This window comes from Mastigoproctus giganteus, chromosome 4, assembly GCF_048544385.1.
Source record: "Mastigoproctus giganteus isolate SK-2022 chromosome 4, ASM4854438v1, whole genome shotgun sequence".
Lineage (NCBI taxonomy): Eukaryota > Metazoa > Arthropoda > Arachnida > Uropygi > Thelyphonidae > Mastigoproctus > Mastigoproctus giganteus.
Genome location: NC_143578.1, coordinates 181,720,520 through 181,742,010, shown reverse-complemented (window position 1 = coordinate 181,742,010; position 21,491 = coordinate 181,720,520).

Genomic DNA, 21,491 nt, shown 5'->3' with positions numbered 1-21,491 from the left:
TATTTATATTTTACCACTTGATTATCTCAGAAAGAGTTATATTGGTTGATTGTTCTAGTCGGAGACGCGATCGACCTGGAATTAAAAGAACCAAATCATCGGCGTAGGTGAAGGCAGAGATATTGTCACGTTTTTGCATTAGCCAGCTGTCCAAAACTGTTCCAGAAGAGGGGTCCCAGAGCTCACGCACTCTAGAAGAAATTCTCCCCCGTCAAAAGGCCATTGATGTCTTCGGCATGGCAGGATTAAACTCCATGACCGCCATATGGGGGCGTGGGCAGTGACAGTAACTACTGAGGTGGGGGAACACCCATCGAACAAAAAACAACTAATAAAGTCTGACAGCAACTGATTTCTGTAGTGGCTGAAAACGACTCATGCCACCAGAAAATGTCCACACACGCTACAGCTTATTTGCTCATGCATGTTCTTTGAGCGCGTATAGCCTTTACACCTAGGGTATGAACTTTGAATGTATACAGTGGCCATCAGCACATTCGTCCGTTCTTTTTTTAATCAGTTTAACTTGTGAATAATTGTATTTCGAGTCTCTTCTAATGAACTGCAGTATGATGACACTCTAGTGCACCTACACTTAGACAAATTTTCAGCGTTTTATTTTTATATATGAAAACCTCAAACACGAAAGGTATTAGAACCTGTAGTACTTAGTACCGTGCATGGCTGAGAAGATGGTACTTGTTGACATTGGACTTGAAATTCTGTACAGTTTAATTTAAGTAATCAATAAAAGAGCGTGACTCTGTGTTGCAAACAAATGAAATTATCTTATAGCTCTTTTTTGTTTGTAACTAGAATTTTCACCGCTTCGGGGAATCTGGAAATTTTGATAAAATTGTTAAATTAGCATTGATGTTTGTTATTAAAATTTCTAAACTCGCCGAAGTACAACGTTTAGTCGTTGAGAAGAACAAACTGTAGAAAGAAATAGATATTTTCCTAATAGTTCCAAAAAACAGAGGAGTGGCATCGTTATTGGACACATATCCACAGAGTTTTTTTTTGGTGATCGAAAGTATTTAGACGGATGACAGAAATAGATTAGATGAAAATATAGTAAAATCGGAGCATTTAGTCCAGTGCATTTTGAAATAAGTTGTTCCGATTGCAAATTTTATACTTTAGCAGGACTGAGAAAATCATAAGCTTTCAGGAAGCAACAAAAATATTCTTGGAAAATAATTTTCTATTTATAAATTGTTTTCTGTTTGTTTCTATGTTTGTATTTTTCTTTCAGCGATTAATATCTGTTGTTTAAGAACATTTAATATATTTATTTTTTTATTTTTTACAAATCGATGGGTCAAGATTCAGCTCTAAGTACATTTTTCTGTGTTGATAATGTAAAAAAAAAAAATAATAATAATAATTTGAATTTTTAAATACATAAGGGGTCCATGACAGGTGTAGTGTTACTATATTAAATAATACACCCACCTTTCCTTACAGAAAAATCTCTTCGATTGGCACACCTTTCATTCTTGCATAATTTTACTGATACTAAATACATTACAGTATTTGAAACACTCAGTACAACCTGTTACTAAATACCATATGAAACTTTGGCGTTTACGCATGCGCGTAATCAACTAGAGGAAGAATAATTATAACTGATTGCAGTATCCAAATATTTGGCTAGTGGGAATAAATTAAGTACAGTATACTAACCAGGTGGTGGAAATACGCACGAACATTAATCAAAGTAGTGCTAAATTATAATACCGGGGGATATCTGTGATTTATAATAGAATAAACACATTCCGATTGCACGCAACACTTGCTTACTGTTTGAAATTCTACCACGCAAATCCTAATTAATAGTTTATAGTTGCAATCTTTTACTTCATGTAATGGACAATAAAATTTGTCTGACACGACCACACAGGATTTACGAAAATATATCACATAGGACCGCGTATGCTTTCTCTTACTGTTCTAATGTTTAGATAAAATTATTTAAAGGTTTGTGATAAATTAAAAAAAATTGTTTTCCTTCAGAATAATTCAAAACATTTTTCTGAACTGTGTTTACTTTCAGAAACTGAGATGACACACATGCTACATAAGTAAACTTCTCTTAAATAACTCAACAACATGAGAAAAATGAAATGCATTTAATTTAGTGACAAGTAACCAACTTTTACATCTCGTCACTCATCCTCAGACCGGTTTTGAAATCATTAATTAGTCAGACGTCTTCTTGGGAAAGATGGTAAAATGCGTGTGAAATATTCGGGAATTTTATTATGCTAAGGTGTCTTGCTGTAAATGTTTATTTAACCCAAGCTAATTGTATTTTTGAAATATTCCGTTGTAAATTAGTTATAAAGACCACTTCTTGCGAATATCTATAACGTGATACCCAGGTGGGTGGTTCATTTATACTTTAATCAAGGAAAAGTATTTAAATATTTCTTTCCTTGCCTATCTTGGGGGGGGGGGAGAAAGAGTTGCTTTTCTGCTATTGGTTGCTTGTATTCTTTTCTTTGCGGTATGCGAGACCTTTACAGCACTTTGTTTGAAGGCCATTTCCTGTCTTTTACCTGTTGAGTGTGCCTACCAGACTACAGTGCACGGCCGTTTCACCCTTTTTGACACACACTTGACAGGCGTCCATCAGTTCCTCGCATTTCTAAAGAAACCTCTCCTCCCTTTCGCTTTCATGTCGTATTCCGTTCCCTCCAACAAAGATCGGGTCTGGCTGCCATTCATATAACTATCCCTGGCAATCATAAAGATTTTTTTCGCCGACTTGGGAGACTTTTCACCCTCTATAATTACAGAAACTTTAATAAAAGGTGATGAAAGTGTACGGGTATCTGGACCCCACGGTAAGAAGCTGTCTAAATGGAAACGAATATTTTGCTGTAAAGGAGTCATTAAGGATGCTATTATAATAGACTGCCTCACTACAACAGGCTCTCATGGCCTCACAGATGATAGGCCAGATGGCCATCACCGGGGAGGCGTGGCAATCATTAGGCACCTTTTCCTCGCTTCCACGTCTGGCCGCATACATACAAATGGACACAGAAAGACAACGTTGCCCAGAGAGAAGACGGTAGATGATTTGGGAGGGGAAAGAGGGGGAACAGAGAGGCGGAGTTGGGAAGTTTATAAAATATATTCAGAACTACCGCCCGATGAATACGTGTGTGTGTGTGTGTGTGTGTGTCGCGCGTGCATTTCTCGCCCGTTCAAAGAACTCGGAGGGGGTTAAAAGAGGTCTTTTGTAATTCTACAATAAGCCCCATAAGAGTGGATTACGGTGTGCCGTCAAGCCCGCTGTCTTTCCTTTGTGTGACACTGCACCTGGCTTGATTATACCTTGGCGGCGTTTTGTGTTCATTTCACACCGCACGTGTCTCCATGGTGATGACGTCAGTGATTAGAGCGCCTCCTACTTTGGTTCGGGTGTTAAAGATTACTATTTTCATAAGACCGCTCGGCTGTTGCACTTGAGCAACGCCCAAGGACCAAGCAGGTGTCAGAGATCCATAAAGACAATGATAATTATATCCTCTGCTTCGTTCTAGTTTTCAATTGCTGTTGCTTAGTGGCTGCCTGTGTAATTATAAAAAGATACGATGCTATCTGTTACATTTTGTGGCTATTGGCGGCAAGTTTATCCTTCAGTCAATTTTGAAATATTAACAGAAAAAAAAAAAAAAAGTTGGCGTGTTATGACGTGTGGCATGGTCTTACAATGGCGTTTTTATGTTGTCGATTTCACGCCCATCACTTTCAAAGCTTTCAACTTTGCTGCAATCACTTGACAATCGGAAAGAGTGATTCTACCTTGTCAGGTTCGCGCTTGTCTAGAACACTCACGTGATCAACTCAGCTTTGCTGCAGTTGAACTGCGTATGTATTGCTTTCTTCTTCTTCTTCTTCTTCTTCTTCTTTTTTTTTTTTTGATAAGTCCGTGAATGAAATCCAAAATATTTATCTAATCTCGCAAATAGGATAAATTTCAATGGGATAGGCGGAATCTAAACATGAGTTTTACACGAAACATGTGATTGTGAATAGAGACACTGCTTGTGAAAGGTGAAATACGCGTCTTTTTTTTCTTTTTTTTATATATATGTGTGGTATGAAAGACTAACTACTTCGGAAGGTGGGGAGGGAAAGTGGTTGACAGAAGAGAATCAAGAAACCGATGTTTAGTTTGAAAAATGTCAACTAACTATGACCGAACCAATAATAGGAACTTGTGCGAGCTATCCATTACCTCTTACTTCACCACAACAACGCGGTAACTGTGGCAACGCCAGAGACGCATTACTAAAAGTTCTGTTACTTTGGGGTTGTGTTGGAAGTAGTTTGGAACAGACAGATGGCCATAAATTGACAGATGAATGAGCAGAAGGACAAATGATAGCTGATTACACTCAAATGTACCCTTTAAAAGATGCGCAGGTGACCACAATTGCCAGTTAGGTTCAATAAACAACTGAACATATTCCTAAACTTTTCGATTGTTTTTCTGAAGGGAGAAAGACGTTAGGGAGCTCTCATCAAACCAACTTCTGAGCGAAAGGAGCGTGGGGGAGAAGCCATTAAGGACTCCAGAAAGTAGTAAGAAAACTCCAACGATACGGAATTAGCGTGTCTGTTTTAATTCGATTCCCTTTCAACTGATTATGCATCTCATTGTTGCGTCACGCACGTTCAACAAACGTCACTACGATTCATGTTAATTGTCAATTTCCACGTTCATAGCAGCCATAGTTCTCATGCAGCAGCTAGCTGTGCCGCAATTACCTAGCGCTCGACATCATTACCGAGTTCATCGTTGTAAAACTTTACCTCCCTTTTCCCCATCTCATCCTCTAAAACCTTCCCAGAGGTCTCTTATCTCCCGCTTGCATCTAACATCATCTGCTGCTTTCTCCTGCCGTATAGAATACATGCTTCTCCTCTCCTGCTATCATTTGAGGGAGACAATGAACTAAGGGGCGTACGACAAGGAAGCCAAGCTTGGTCCATGAATTCTATCTGGGTTCATTATCAAATTCCTCTTTCACGATTTAACATATCCTCCCCTGCTACTCTCTCTCCACAACTGATTCGCTGGAAAATGTTCACTTGAAAAATGGTAGCGGAGTGTAAAAAAAGAAAAAAAAAAATTTTTTTTTTTTTTTTAAGCGTGTAATGGGTACTGGGAAATTTAGTAGCTGTTATGTTTAAATGAATTATATATTAATTGAATTGCTGGCTAATTACCGTTTCATAGTACACGGATGGTTACATAATTATACTCCCCACGAATTAGATCTATTCTCATCAGTGACCCAAGCAAATCGGAGTGTAATTTATGGTCCTTCCTACATCGTTAAAATAGCAAGTGGGTGTTTTGGTAATCTTTCACTTAACGGTACTGCCTGCAGTACAAAAAAAAAAAAAAAAAAAAAAACAGAAAAAAGAAAACAAGCTGTTTGAGGGAAGGGAGGAAGGGGTTCCTTTCTACCACTTAGAAGCAGGTGAGCAGATTATAATCGTTCCTTTATATAAGAAAATTCGCATTATATTGACGTGTGCAAATAGTTTTAAATTACAAAGGTTTTTACTTAATCATTGGTTAGTGAGCTGAAATTTGATATCAAAATTAGTATTGCTAATTTTGTATTGCGAGCAGAATTTTTGAACTGAAGAGTCGTGTACAACTAGTTTTCCACCTTAAATTATGTAGGGTGGAGAGGACTTCCCAACATTTTTCTGCCAGAACAATGAGCATCACTGTGCAAGCCTTCTTTGTTTGTCTATATATGAAACTCGTTTAAATTTTGCGTTTTAACATTGAACAAATTGAAATTTTGATCTAAATTGCAATTAACATAGATCTTCTTAGGGCTGTGTACCGATATTTATGGTTTTCATAATAGCCCCTTCTTTTTTAAGCTTTTGTGTGAAGGATATCAATAGAGGACCAGATGAGTGCTAATTTGGAGAGACGAATAAAAGTGATGAACCCCGTATTTCATACATGATGTTAACAGCGTCTTTTTTTTTTTTTTCTCGAAACAACTCATATACAAGCACTTTTAATTCTTCGATTAAAATTTTGGAATCACTTCCATATATACGTTTTCCTTTGTAAATAAACCAGAGAAACAGAGTAATGAGAACTGACTTGCGCTGAAGAAGTAAATGTTCAGGAATTTTTTTTACGCATTATTCATAATAATAACTTATGATTGATGGTATTTATTTTTAATAATGTTATCTACTTATTAATAATAAATTTTATCATAGAACTATAATAATAAAAATAATATTTAATAAACAATAAAAAATGTGAAATAAATGTCTTAGATGAAGTGATTACGGTAATATTTTGTATAGCACAGGCGCCCTCCACCAAAAAGTTTTTTTTTTTAATGAAAACCTAAACACGAAAGATAATTAGAACCTGTAGCACTTAGTACCATGCATAGGTTGGGCTCTGAGCCATTTTGTGGATTGTGAGGTATAGGGAGATTCACTGTACAGGATATATAATTTAATTCATGTGATTATAACATCACCGAACATTTTTAAAATCTCACACACACACACACAATCGAATTCTGCTGTGTATTGTATTATATTAGAGAAAACTACACCCTCTTCTGGACTTACACTTCCGCTCCTTTCAACAGCAAGATGCAGCAAATATTTTCGTTTTACAGAGAGTCTAAGTTAGGGACCTGAGGTGACTCTGTGAGCCGCTCTGAATAGCTCGGCGTGGATACATGTTGCTTGCAAATTACGCGTTGGAGATCTCCTTCAGTATAGCATATGGCAGTTATTCCCAATTTTTTGTCACTCAAGTCTTGAAGTTAAAAGACGCGTATTCACTGTACACCTAAATAGTGATTGCCTTTAAACTTAATGAAGTTTTTTTCTTAACCTCGTGGCACACTTGAAAAGAGTCGCGGCACACCGGTTGGGAACCATTTGCAGATAGACTATACTTCTCAAAATGAAGGCAGGCTCATATCCGATTGGTCATCACAGCCGTGTAACTGTTCAAGTGCAGAATCGTGTTGCATATTCGAATCCTCGTGACACTACAAAAGGAATTTGATCTTTTGCGTATCTGTTTAAGATGGGCTAACAAATATTCTATTTAAAAAAGTCAGCTAAAGTTGAGTGACCAGTTTTCTCTCCGTTCTCCTTGAGAATTTCCAATTAGCATGGATTACATAAATTATGATATATACAAGTGCATTATGACCTATGCAGTCGATGCGGGGGAAAAATCTAATAACTGGGCAAGGCATACTATACGGTTGATTGAAGTGCTCGTTCAAAATTGGGATTCATCCTATCATGGCAGTATAAATTGCATTCGGTTCCAGAGATAAATCCTTTGGCTAGAGCTTTTTTAGCCGATCATTGTCCTCAGTGCTAGGTCCCTCTATTTGTTGAACACCGTGTTGTGCTGCAAATTCCTGTAATTCTTCATTAGTGAGCGAAATGAGTGAGACAAAGTTTTCTCATTTGGCGTTAGATCATAAATAAACATTTATTTTAATGTGCTTTTTTTGTGTGACTAATTTCGGCGTAGAAAAAACAGAATAAATAAATTTCAAGACATTGAGTTATAAGGAAGTGACAGTAAATCTTTTGACTTTCGCCTTCAGGAGTAGGTCAGTGGTGGCTATCACTGGAAGAATACCCGTTATGGCAGTACACAGATGGAAAATACTTCAAGTTCCTACAGACTTGCAACTAAGAACCACCATCTCTTCAGGAAACGGGATGCCTGAATATATAGTCCCTGTGAATGACCCTTTTAAGAATTCTCTCAGGAATTCTTAGAAGGGTCATTCACAGCGAAGATACTGTATATGGAATTTGAACCCAGACCTCTCAACCGAGTGATAAGTGGCAAACTACTATACTGTCACTGCCATGCGTTCAAATGACATTTAAAAAATTAATTAATAAATTTCTGTTTATACTCCGGGAGAACCACACGAGTTCACAAGTTAGAGTAAAAGAATATTACTGTATTTACGCTTCATGCTTAACTGTGGACTTCAAGCAAATGCAGAATAAGTTTGTTTCCTTGCATCATTTTGCCATTTTAATAATAATACTTTTAAAGTATCAAAAAAAAAAAAAAGTTTAAAAGCCTTTTAACTAAATGTGTTCTACTGAACAGACCTTGTATTTCTGTTCCGTATAACTTTCCTGCAAGCCCGTTTTTACCTTACTTTTCGACCTGTTTCTTATTTTAATATGAATTAATACAATAAGATTTACAACTTCCCCGATTTAAAAAATAAAACTTTTAAACCTTGATTTTATTTTCTTAAATTAATTTAATCTTGTGTTATATACACGTAATATCAGAAAATTTCTCCACCATAAAAATGTAGACTGATTTATCTGAGCTTTAGCTTAGTAAATAGATGAGGATAGAGGCAAGAAATAAACAAACATCAGAACAATAAAGTCCTTTATTTAATGTGAAAGCACCATACATTAGTACCTAATATGACCCCCCCTCCGCCCACTCCCTATGTTAACGCCAGTATTGTAAGAAAGTTTCTCTGCGATGTTGATATGCTTTCCAAGTCTACTAGATTCCTTCCTGATTTGTCTACTGTTGAGTGTGTCTGAGGCATAATAAGACAGCAACTCAGAGCCACACTCCAAGTACCTGATGGACCTTGAGGAATATCTCTCCGCGCCTATGTCGACTGTTCCCTTAAAACCCGCTGTTTCGCTGATTGGGGATTGGCTATGAGTTGCCGTCCCATTGCGTCCCAGAACACTCAATAGGAGACAAATCAGGAGCGGACCTAGCAGACTTGGAAGACTTGTGGACATTGCAGAGAAACTGCCTAATAACATCGGCAGTATGCGGCCGAGAGCATCTTTATTCGAATAAAGCATGTAACAGTTAGAGATATGTAAAAAGGACAGTCAGTGTACACTTTCATTGTAACAACCTGAGATTATCTTGAACAAAAAAAAAAAAAAAAAAAAACACCAAGTCATATACGGCTGTCGTTGTCTCCTGTATCGTAATTCCTGGTGTTCGATATGTATGCCTTCATTGAATACAGGCAGAAACTCTTCTTTCACCACGGCGTAGCCAAACAAATCGTTCTATCATCGCTTCCCAAATAGGATTCTCTCTCGTGTTCTAAAGTCTTACATTATTCATTCCAGCTAGCTCTCTTTCTGCGCCAATGATGCTTTGTACACGATGAAATGTAATATAGGGGAAGACGGTCAACGCAATATGGAAGTGATTGCAGTCCTTTTCTTGTCAGCCATTCACTAATGGTGCTTTTTAATACTGGATTTCCCGAATGAACAGCAGGACTGGATAGGCCATGAATAGCAATTTGCCAGGTGGAACATCCAGTCTCACAAAACCCAACGGAACGAGTTTGAATGAAACCCGTTCAGTAGAATATATACACTACTCGTACACGTGGTCTAGGCACCTTAAATGTCTTTCCAACAAACTGAATGACCAATATTAAGTTTTCCTTTTCAACAAAATCAGATAATAGCGTGTGTTACAATGACCAATTCCCTGGTCTACGTCTTGCCTATCCCCCCCCCCAGCTTATATATAGATCATTTGCATATATCATCACGATGTATACGTATGCGCAAATTTTCACGATTCCATTAACTTTTAAGAGCGGATCAATTTTTATAGCACTGAGTTTATGTAAGCCTTCGTATGCGAATCCACTATGGACTGTTAATTTGATTAAAAAAAAAAAAAAAAAACAAAGCAAGCATGATTACGTGCTTACTTTATGGTTTAGGCAAATACAAATGCTTTGAAACCAAGGCTTTCATCAGGCGAACAGAAATAACACACGAATAGCTAGGTACCATCACTAATTTTGCAAGCGACCGCATGATTGGAGTGTTGCCCAGAATGACAAACTTGGATCCGGTGGACTGTCGATAATCTGTACCATTAAGAAATTGACCAGTTCTGTTGGATCAGTTGTTCAGTTAAAATGTATTTAATTTTTAATTCTCCCAAACTCGTGTTTTGTACTGGTACCAATAATATTTTTCTTCTGTTTTTAAATGATATCAATTTTCTCATTGGCACGATGAGACCTGTAAAATTGCGTCGCCATACAAGCCGGTCTAGCTTAACATCGACGTAGGTTCAGTTTTCTGATTAAACGAACTCAATTATAACCAAAACAACATAACCTCATGACGCAAAATCATATGGTCAATTCGTAATAACTACATCGGAACTTAAATTATTGCACAGCTGATTTAAATTATTACAAATTACTTAAATTATTGCAAAACTCCTCAATTTGTAATGGTAACCTAAAAAAAGCAATTTTTTTCTAACCTTGTATGCGATATGCATATTTACATAATTTTACTGTAAGTCTTAAAAAAAAGCTTTTCTAGCAAATTATGTGTGAACTGAGTGGAATTGATAATCGCGGCATTAACATTCTTTACAATATCAGAATTTATACTGTTATAAAGCTGTTAACCGTAACTGTTATTTTTCTTCAGTTTATGCACTATAGAAAATGCGATTACCTTACACTTCTTAGCTCATTCATATTACCAAAGAGGCGAGATTTCTTTGATCTAACGGAAACACTTCCTTAAAATGATATCGAAATCTAAATTATTGCACCTTTTGGCCTATTTTACGTAACGATCAATTAAAACAAGTAAATCTCTTGTTGGTCTATGTTCCAGACCATATTTGGAATATTCCGAAGTCCTGAAATCCGTGGTTTGTTTCGTTTGTAAGACAGTGGTGCCCAAATCTAAAGGACAAAAACGTGAATAAATCAAAAATCTTTTATTAGATTATGAAAAAAACGTTAGTGAGACTTTTTTAATGTGTCTTAATAACGCACAAAAACTGGACATATTTTCAATCTGAAATCAGAATTATAAGTTAAGAACACCCCGAAAATGACGCACTGCTGTGACAAATTTTCAAAAACATTTTATTTATCCGCATTTCTTAGTTTCTTTTGGACTTGGTATGCTGATTCCGAATATAGCCTTATGTTTTGCTTAGCGCTAATGATTTACCCACAAATGAAAGAAAAGTAAATACGTATTGACAATGTTTTTAACTTCTGTGCCGAATAGAATATTAATCTTTGGTTCAAGTAAACAAGTTAAAATTCTACAACAACAAGTTAAAATTCTACAACAACAAGTTAAAAAACAGAAACCCTCCTCTGATTAATAAAAAATATCCTTTAAAATGTACATTTGAAAGTATTTGTCTTTTGTGGTTAGTATGACCATTCCAAACCAATAACCAGATATCTTTCCCCATCATTGCTTCATCTCACCTTATTTGGTGCCTCATCTCCTACTGTGTTTGCCGTAGTGGCGGAATCATTCTCCATGCTTTTCATTAATGTAGCCTAGTTATTTGTAATTTTCCTTCTTAATGTTATCTAGTAAGCCATTCACTGAGGTGGAATAACTGCCAGGCATTTCCCCCAACATCATTCATTTTGTCTTCCAGTTCTTGCGGAGCTAACATCTGCTTAACTTGTGGAGCAGTAAATATGCTACCTTTCTCTTTTGCATTAGACAATTTTGGAAACATACATTGTATATGCTTGAAGGTGTCAGCTTGAGGATCCAATGTTTTAACAAATTATTTCACCAGTCTCAGCTTGATATGAAATGGTTGAAGCAAGACTTTGTTCCTTGGAACTAAGGGATGGTTTACATTGTGCGCACTAAGCTGCAACTCAATTCCGGTAGATCTTCCCCTGTATTGCTGATCTACTGCTCTCCTTTTCTGGAGGTGCAGAGAAAGCAGGAGAAATTAGTGAAATCGCCTTTAAACCCCAGAAGGAACCTCAGCATCTTGAAGTTCCGCAGTCAGAAGTTCCGCAGTCATCCCATTTATACTGGTCATACTTGATCTTCTCTAACACGTGGCTTCACATTTCCGTCATTTTCTTTAATATGAACAGAGTGCTCAGCAGGAATCGATGGGTGTACATTCCCTTTATGAAGCAACACAGTTTTCAGTCTTTTACTTGAACTGTCTATGAAAAGACGCTACTCTTCTGGATGGCGACCAATACTAATTGCTTCATAAAGAGCAATGAAATCAGAACAATATTAGCTTTGGTATTCTGCAACAATCTGTTTGTTGTTTGTTATTTGGTTTTTAGGAGCATTAGCAACTAAGGCCATTTTGCTCCGGGGATATGCGGTGGTCATTTCCTGACCTTTCCGCATTCTCCGTATTTGGTGGTCATGGGCTCGAAACCCGGTCTAATCAAGAAGCGTGTGCTACGCACTGCTGCTCCTGCCCACCTGGCTACGGAGGTGGGCAGGAGCAGCAACAATCTAAAAACTTGACTAAGTCGTATGTCTTTTTCTGTGTGTGGAAGTCTCGTAATTGGAATCCAGCAGGTTCCACATTTTTAATCGAAGTGTCAGTAGGCGCTCTGTAATTGGGTTTGGTAAGTTCCTTACCAAGTCATCCAATTCTGGCTGATTGGGAAATGTGACGCTTTACTTGAACAGGCTTCTGGGGTGTTACCCCAATTATCCTGTTCATCACATTCATCATACAGTTCTGTAAAAATAAAAAAATAAATTCATATTCTGTTTATACTCCGAGACGACCACACGGTCAGAGGAGTTCGCTGAATAGGTATTTAAGATATTCGTGTTTGTAAGGCAGTCTCTAGGGTTTCTCCTATACGCCGAGTTCGCAGGATAGAGAAAATACAAGAAGCAGCACCGTATTTAGCAGTCACGGGCATAAATCCCGGCCACTCAAAGACACGTGCACTTATGTACCCTATCGCCTGACCACTCCGCTATGGCGACCGTGTCAAAGACACGTGCACTTATGTACCCTATCGCCTGACCACTCAGCTATGGCGACCGTGTAGAATATACTCGTATGAATGAACAGTTAAAAACGGTGTGTGAGCTATTTGAAAAAATAACAACTGGTATTAAAATCTTCAGGTATTCGGTTGCTACTCACGAGTATCTTTTATATATATTTGTTTTCAAAGAATTATTTAGAGACATGTTTTTTTTTTTTTTTTCCAATTCATATTTCTGAAAGAGTTGTATGCGGCTCGTGTGCTACGTTAAGTCTTCTTCAATCGAGGTTGTAGTTAGCTCATATCAGCAGGACAGACGTAGGAATTGTCTAACCACAACCTCGAGTGAAGAGGACTTCACTCGTCGATGGGAATCAAACCCAGACCTGATCAAACGAGGAGCAGATAGTAATGTATCGTGCTGACTGCACCACCACGGAAGATATAAACGCATGGTGTTTTAGGTTGGGGCATCACCGGTGGTTTCCCACGACTGCGCAGATATAAACGCGCACACACTTTGACAGATATAATATTCAATATAAACCGTTTATTATACAGTGCGAACTGATGCAGTGTGATCAATATATTCGATGCGCCAAGAACCTCTTCCTCCAAAAAAAAAAAAAAAATCGTCATAACACTGTTAATTTAGTGCATAACACTAAATTGGTGCATTCAAAAACCCGAAAACCCAACATAAAATGCATATTATGCAAACAGTGCAGATAATCTTTTCAGGTTATTGATCTGGGTCTATTGGCCACACTGAGTGCCCAAATGGCGGCACCCTGCAGTCATGCACCAAAGAAGAGATATGATCTGCGATCCAATTCTTTTGGATGCAGAAGGAATAAAAGATGCTGAGCTTAACAGAATGTTGGCTCAGTATGTCGAAGCTTGCATTAGTAAACGGAAAGTCTACAAGTGGGTGAATAAGTTTAAGAACGATTGGAAGTGTTTAGGATTTTCCTCGACGAAGCAAGCGCTTCGTATTGTGACGTTGGAAGTTAGTGGCAGTAGAACTGCAAACTATCGCATTACTATTAAAGAAATTTCCACCGTATGCAAGAGTAGTGTTAGATTATCGTTAGCGAGGAGTTGCAGTTTCGAAAGGTGCGTATTCCATGATTCGTTGGCGTCTAACGCCAAAACCGAAGGAAAGATCACTTAATGTGTGTTCCGTGTTTCTTGGGCAGTATGAGCGCGAAGGAGACGCCTCCTTAGAACACATAGCGACCAAGGATGAATCTTGGGTGCACTATCACACGCCAGAAAGCAAACGCGAAAGTTGAGGGTGGCACCATGCAGGCTCAACTAGCCGAAGAAAGTCTGCACGCAAGCGTCAGCCGGGAAAGTGTTACTCACTGTAATGTCGGTTCATAAAGGAGTGATTCTGGAACTTTATCTGGAGAAAGGAAAAACAGTAGTGACAAATACTGTGATGTGCTTCTGATTTATTTAAAGCCAGCAATTAGAAATAACCTTTTCCTTTGTCATCCTTTGCACCGGCTCCGAAAATGTGTGTTCTCGCACCTCCCATCAATGAATCAAATAAAAGGTCCTTTAAGTTTGAGGTATTAACCCATTTTCCATATTCACCAGTGATTTTAATTTTTTTTAGTCACTAAGAGGACGTCACTCGTCGTCAAACGAAAAGATCAAGACAGCGATACACAAATGGTTTCAATACCAACAACAAAACATCTCTCAAAGAATCCTGTCATTAGTGCAGTGTTCGAAGAAGTGTATCGAACATGGGGACTACAATGAAGAAAGATGCATAGTTCCTTGCTGTTTGTGAAATTCAACTTTTATTTTAACTTTTGCATTTTGATTAGAATGAACTTTGTAAAAGCATTCAGTTATTGTTTTACACGTTTTTTCGTTTTTTCCCCTTGTCCTCGATGTTTTTTTTCCCCCTCGAACTGTAAAGTAGATTGTGTTTTGTGACTCACTTGTTTCAACACAGACTGCTCCTCTGCTTGCCTTGCTTTTTTTTTTTTTTTTTTTTTATGAAAACCCCAAACATGAAAGGTATCAAAACCTATAGTACTTAGTACCATGCATGGGTTGAAGGAGAAGTATGGGGGGAAGGGGATGCCGGAAACTTTGCTCTAGAGAGACTAAACATGGGTTTCACCACTTCAAGCCTCCAATAAGCAAAGTGGTGGTATTTCACCGGTTGATGAAAATCATCTACCACCTATCCATAGTGTTGGCCAGCTTGTACTCACTAAGTTGATAGTTTTGCATTTAGATAAGCCACTCCCACCTCACGTGCTATATATTTCACTATGCGACCCTTTCAGTCATTGCTTTCAATGTCATTAAAATTCATTTGAGTTGTGAATTACTTGTATATTTTCAATGCCTAATAAACTTACTTAAAAAGATAAAATAATATTAGTAAAATTAAATAACGAAAGAATTATGTGATCAGTAATAGCATGAAGAGTAAATGCCAATAAATACGCCAGTACAAATAGGGAATATCCATAAATTACCCAGCCGAATTTGAAACTCAGATATTTGCAAGTATACTATTATGTGAACTTGACTATTCATTTAGTCTCTGCTAAGACACGATTTTTCCTATAAGTTTCGTATTTCCTTTGCTCAGTCCCTAAACACGCAAAATGCAATGAACTTAGCAGTCTGTTGTTTGTTTGAATTATCTTAATGTATGCCATTTGGTTTCCTGTCCAGTTGATAACATATTTGTGGAGGATTAAATAGTCAGAATTAAGTAGGGCCTATTTATATTGCTTATTGGAAGATTATCACGTGTCCTGAATATCGCAAACTGACTGCGTCAAGTAGAAAACTGGCATAGAAAAACTTTCTAATTAGCAGCTGTCTAGTTAACTGCACAGTAACTTAATCAAAACATGCACGTGCTCACTACTAAGCAATTAATTTCCTTCAACGTAAATCTCCCATTTAATAGATTTAAATAAACTTTCAATTTATACTCCAGGTTTATATTGCACATATTTTTAAAAAAAATGTCCGCTATTAACGTAATAATTGATGAAGACTTACAAAACGAAGTAGATATACTTAATGGTAACTTCATAAAAGTTCCAAGCTTCCCCAAACATGATCCCCGTCTCTTATCTAATTCAACAAAAAATGCAAAATATGAATATGAATAATAAAAAATAATAAAATAAATAAATAAAAATAAAAATAAACAAAAAATAAATTTTTGCGCACGCGACCAACTATATCATATGAACTTACACTGCTAATTTTTTTTAACCCTTGCACCTCTTTCGAGCATTGGGCCCGAAGCAGCTCAGTCGCAACATCTTCGTCCCTGCTCGGCTCTAATCCAAAATGACAAATTCTGAGAAATTCTGATTTTTCCGAAAAGTCTACACGAGGTTATCTCTTGAACAAAAGGGGGTGCGGGAGTGAAAAAAAGTTTAATGCAAATCAGTATGGTTGATAATCATTGAATGATTGTAACAAACGTAAGTGGCAGCCATTTTATACTTTTCTTACTTAATTAAGGTCAGGTCAAAAAAAGCTCGTGTCGCTACGCCATGTCCTTTCAAAAAAAAAAATTACTTCCGGTGGGTGTCACGCACAATAAATTCAGTTCCTGGTCAAGCACGCTCTGCGAATTTCAGATCTCCTGTAATTTATGGCGCTAATGTTAGCGTGGTGTGGGTTGGCGTGGGACCATAATGACCGACACTGAAGGTAGAATGAATGCGTGAAACTTTGACCTATATAGGGCAAAGGTAGTCGTTAAACTTCTTGAGGATTTAAAATTATCTTTTTAAAGAAGGCCTTCGCAGTGTCATTCCCATTTGGACATTCTTATTTTAACACTTGCGTGTATCTGCCAGGTAATCCCTATTCCAAGGCATTCTCGGGGAAACGGATTATGCATTCCTTGCATTACTACAGCTGAAGAAGTATCCTGCGTTGGAGGCCAATGATTTTGAGCGAATGGGGGAATTTCTAAAATTAGGCTTAACGGATTCCAAGTCAAGCAGCTTTTCTGACACATAAAATGTTCCCTAAGGTGCTTTACGAATACTTTTTAACTGCGTTTCTTTCTCGCCATTTAAACTGTGTCATTTAAAAACTGCCCGCATCATTTAAAAAAAAAAAAAAACTGCAAGTATAAACCTCTAAACTTTTGGGAACTTTTCCAACTATTTATTTGCTTCAATACAAATGACAGACCTGGTCTGTTTCATCGATCGACCATAAACGTCTACGTTAATAACAGTAATCCTCGAAAAAAAAAAAAATAATAATATAGTTCCTTCTATGATTCAAAACTACTAACAATAGCTTAACAAGGGACAATGTAATGTTTACTGATGAAAATTCACCATGGTAACGATCCTTCATCAAAAGAGGAAGATATCCAACAATATATACGATAGAAAACTTTTCAACAATAAGAAATCTAACAATGTGGCACACTGCATTAAGGATCGAAGGCGGATGACAAAAAAGGAGATGTAGTTTACAATAAGAAATATATCTAGAAAACGTAAGCACTGTCGAAGAATAAAAAGAATGGAAATGCAATCAACAAAAGTTCAATAGATCTTGTGCATGCTTTGGAGATGAATAAGTAACCAGAAATGCAAGCCTTTCAGTTAATTCTATACCGAAAATAAATTGATCTAGTAATAACATTTATGTGGTCAAACGATATAGATATTTAAATGGAAGGAGCGGTAATGGTAGAAAGGAATTGTTCAGTATATTGTAAACAGGGTGGAGGGGGAGAGGGAGTTTTCAACTTTAAACCAGTTGGGCTTCCTTTAATCTATTAAGGCATGTCTACAGTGTCATATCAAAAGGTTTTCGTATGCTTGTATGAATTTTTCAGCGTCATTCCTTGCCTGCTATAGATGACTCAATGTAGTTGATCGCTTATGGTGTTGTATTAAATTACCATTCATTGTAAACAAGGGCAGAAACTACTGATTTTCGATCATTTATTTGTAAAGAAGGTTTTGCAGACTTATTTGTTATGGAACGTTTTGTGAACAAATTAGCATTTGTGTAGCTATAAAATAGCAACCAACATACTACAGATTTATAAGTTTCGAAATTTTTTTAACTTCATAAAATTATACCTCGTAACGCTTCAATCTTATGTGGAGAGTATACGAGAAAACGTTTCGGTTAGCATCGTATAGCAAGTAATGTGAAATAATGAGAGCCCCATGTGTTGGGGCACCTGTCTGTCTTTGCTGCATGGACTCTCAGGGGGAGCTACAGACTATTTGCGACAAACATCGGTTCTGTTCTTAAGGCGAAATAAAAATTTGTACCCAGCAGTAGTTTGAAGTAGTGTGTCCAAAATAACATCTTTATCTTTATTCATGGAATCCTAAATGAGATTTCTTCTGCGCCTTCCCCCTACACACATACAAACACATACAAGGGTAAAAATGAACACTTCAGGCTGTAGCACTTCTTTTTAAAAAATCCTTATATGACCAAAATATTTCTTGGTTTTTACATGCCTAAATGATTTATTGAAAATCATAGCCATAAGAGAGCTAGTTTATAGAAGTTACTGTTCAAATTATTGATACCCATGCACGTGTTTCAGAGTTAAAGTTTCTTAGCGTTAGGATCAATAGAAATATAGAACGTGGCCATAGCAACGGTGGGACTTCCTGATTTAGTTGCATCGAATATTCCATAAAGTGCTGTACGTCGCTTTGGGTGAATCTTCGCTAATAGTAGATTTGTTTTCATATTGTTCATTTGCGAATCTTTTCAAACTAGATGGTTTTGCATGGATCCCAAACAATTCGAAGTATAGGTTTTTCTATAAGACGCCATCTGTCGGTGATTGTGGAAATGGGACAGTTTCTGTACATGTTTTTTTCAATGCTGGACTTGTAAGAATAGTTAAAAAAATAATAAAATAAATAAAAAGTTTCATTTGTAGTTATCCATACCAGTTTGAGTACCATTTCGACTTTCTTTCCTCACCTATTAAAAAACAAAGCGAAAACTGCTTCATAAAGACCGTGTATTTGTTTGGACAAACAAACGAACAGTCATCCGTTACTGTAATGTCACTGAAAAGCGACCTACTGCCGCCGATAATACCCCCCCCCCTTTTTTTTTTCTATATGAGCGTCCTCTGTTTGACCTCTAGCGTCCAGGCGCATGTATTTGTCCTCCGGATTTAAAATCTCTCTCTCTCTCTCTCTCTCTCTCTCTCTCTCTCTCTCTCTCTCTCTCTCTCTCTCTCTCTCTCTCTCCTGCCTATAATTTAATTCCATGACATTGCTTTGCCGTTCTAACCCTTTTATACCGTGCGAGCGTCGCGTCTGGGTGTCTCTGAATCAGTTGCGGAAACATCCGTTGCCATGGCAACGGGCGGACTTGAACGGAGAAAAAGACAAGAGGTAGGGGAAAGTTTCAGGGGGGGGGATAAAATAGTTCTTGAATATCGTTAATCTCAATTTTAAACCAAAGCGGTTCGTCGATTTCCAATAACATAGCAACGACATTTTTCATGTGAAGCTTGAATGTGGATGGAAGTAAGACAAAGGGGAATGAGGGGATGGAATTCACATGACTTGGTCCATCAGAAGTGGTCTGTACTCCAGTGGCAATTATAAAAATGAATACAGAAACAGTGGGATTAAGATGATTTCCCCCTCCCTTCGAAAATAAGGTCAATCTGTGGAGCGAAATGGAGGCTAACGCAAACGATATTTCTAATGACATGTTTCTTGACGTATAGTTCTATTATTGTTATTATTATTGTTAAATCAACAGGCATTACCTTTATTTTTGATATAGGATCTATTATAGGTTATATTATAGGTATGATATAGGTTCTATTATTGTACGAAGTCTTGTCAGTGCTTCCGTGAGCTCGTTGCTTTTCAACGGCACATGGAGATCGACATATTACAAATATAAAAATATATATATATTGCCAGGATCATGCAAACGAACTCCTAAAGCTCACTTGAATATAAATAAAATCAAAGTGTATTTTTTAAGAAAAAAAAAACTGAGTTTGAAGTTTAGTTTTTCCTGTTTGGTGGTGCGCGCACCAGTCGACTTTAACTGAACCCTAGAACAGGAATTTTAATCATACTACAAATTGTGAACCATCACAGCTAATACTTGTAATGAATTAAAGTACAGTATTTATAAATAATAAGTGAAATATCAGCTTTTTCATCTTTATTCAGGATTTATTTATTTGCTTCAGACCACGAAAGCCATTAACCGAACCCACCTAATATAGCGTATATGAATGGATTTATGTATACCTTGCAAAAATAAAAATAAACAAACAAAAAAAAAGTCAAAAGATTCTTAGGATAGTCAAAATGTATATTTTTTTCCCTTCTGGGATGAATACAAAAGACAAATAATACATTAGTACCCTACTGTTATCATAGATTCTCTCTTCATTAGATTACGTTGCTTTCGCATCTAACCACCAGATGGCAGTACATATAATTCTACAGTTCACCTTAAATACTATAAATTCATTAAAAAAATTAATAAATAAAATAAGATTATTTGATTGCTATATGCATCTGAATATAAGGTAGTCGTGGTTCGTCATGGTTATCCTTTCAGTTCTTGCGATTTAAAAGATAAGATGTTAATTAAATAAACTAGTAAAGTTTTTGCCTTTCTTAACTCAACATTCATATTTTCTAGACATCAGAATGACGCATTAAGCTTTATAAGATTTCCAGAGTTAGTCAGATCAATCTGACCCATCTGAAAGTTATTTGTTTTCTTGTCGAAATAACCATTTTTTTCCCTAGGGGGGTGCAGTACGGTAGAGTAGGGTTAAATGTGAATATAGGCGAGTACACCGGCTAAATAACTCTGCCGGGAAAACCATTAATAGCGCCAGATAAACGGGGTGTTTTGAAAGTAGCGGAAATTGAGCTGTAACGGGGTAGCGGTGGTAATTACAAGTGTTATGCGATAAGTACTATCCAATGAAAGAGCAGCTAAAACAAGCTTTCTTATAAAAGAATATGACGCTTCCACAACTGCCGGTACACATTTATTAATTTCCGGGACAGATAGGTTTGGTAGCAGGCCATGCACAGAGCATCTGATATCGTCTTTATATGGAAATTATAGTTGTCAAAAACGATGTGACACAATTTCGGTGCGGCGGAATAAGACTTTCACATTTGTTTTTTAAAGAAAAGTACAAGGAGCATAAATAAAAAGTGAGTAGTAAAAGAAAGAGCAGGCGTATAACCGAGCGCGATTTGTTTAACAATGGTTTGTCACTACAGTCAAACTGATTGCGATTGTTTTCAATCATTGTTACAGTTGTTCGCGCATTGTTACAATTGTTCGCGCATTGTTACAGTTGTGGCCTTTTTGTTGAGAAATCTATAGTACGCGCCTTATTTATTACATTAGTGTAATAAAGCTTGATGCTGTGAAAAGTTGCGTAATTTTCGAATAACGGCAGGATTAAGTGAAATGTTTATACTCTGTTTTATAGTAATAAAATCACGCAAGAGATGGCTGGTTTCTTTTGAATATTTGTTGTAAATGCAACGTTTGAAAAAATATTGCGAAGTTTATTCGCAGCCGAAAAACATTTCATTTTCAACAAAGAAAAGAAACTTTCTA